This window comes from Dioscorea cayenensis, chromosome 6 (assembly GCF_009730915.1).
Source record: "Dioscorea cayenensis subsp. rotundata cultivar TDr96_F1 chromosome 6, TDr96_F1_v2_PseudoChromosome.rev07_lg8_w22 25.fasta, whole genome shotgun sequence".
In the NCBI taxonomy this organism is placed as follows: Eukaryota; Viridiplantae; Streptophyta; class Magnoliopsida; order Dioscoreales; family Dioscoreaceae; genus Dioscorea; species Dioscorea cayenensis.
In genome coordinates this window covers 9,667,097-9,668,024 of record NC_052476.1, presented here as the reverse complement: position 1 = coordinate 9,668,024, position 928 = coordinate 9,667,097, and the positions used below count along the sequence as shown (strand labels likewise).

The 928-nt window shown below is 40.2% G+C and overlaps 1 non-coding gene across 1 annotated transcript; it reads right to left on the bottom strand.

Moving 5' to 3' along the window:
• Nucleotides 1-315: 315 nt before the first annotated feature.
• On the bottom strand, nt 316-422 carry LOC120264116. Its single transcript, XR_005537293.1, has one exon. It is a non-coding gene; the product is annotated as a small nucleolar RNA R71 (small nucleolar RNA).
• Nucleotides 423-928: the final 506 nt, after the last annotated feature.

The following is a 928-nucleotide window of genomic DNA, read 5'->3' as shown; positions in this document are numbered from 1 at the left end:
ATTAGGAGGCTACCAGTAGCAGCCCATAACTTTATGTTAAAGCCGGCCTTTATTTAGATGGTTCAACAGTCTCCACAATTTATTGGGTTAGCCGATGAAGATCCGAACAATCATATTGAGAACTTCCTTGAAGTCTGCGACATGTTGAAGATGAATGGGGTTTCTGATGATGTAATTCAATTGAGGGCTTTCCTATTCTCTTTAAAAGGAAGGGCCAAACAATGGCTTCATTCATTACCAAGAGCTTCCATCACAACATGGAACGAAATGGTTGAAGCTTTCCTTGCAAGATACTTCCCTCCGGGAAAATTGGCAAAGCTTATTAATGAGATATCTTTATTTGTTTAGATGGAACTTAAAACTTTGTCAGAGACTTGGGAATGATTCAAAGACTTTTAGCGGAAGTGTCCACAACATGGGTTCCCCTGAGTGGATAATCATTAATACATTTTATAACGGGTTGAGCTCAAGCAATAAACAACTTCTAGATGTCACGCAGGAGGTACAATGTGAAACAAGACTCCTATAGAAGCCCGGCAAGTGATTGAAGAAATGGGCTTGAATAGCTACCAATGCAATGCAAGAGAAAAGGAAGAAAGTGGGCGGACTCCATGAAATTGATGCAAGCTACATCTTTGGTAGCCCAAGTAAAGGCATTAATTAAGAAATTGGATACATTGACTACACCAAGGGTAGCCGCAATCACAAGTTGTATGATTATCCTATTTTTAATTGATACTTCAGCCCAAAACTGAACAAGTAAACTTTGTGGGCACTCGAAGAGGCCAATGTAATCCTTATAGCAACATTCTACAACCAAGGGTGGAGAAGCCACCCTAACTATTCTTGGAATAACCAAAGGCAACAAAAAGCCATGGCACCAACGGGTTTCCAACAACAACAATAAACCCCAAACATGGAGAATCGA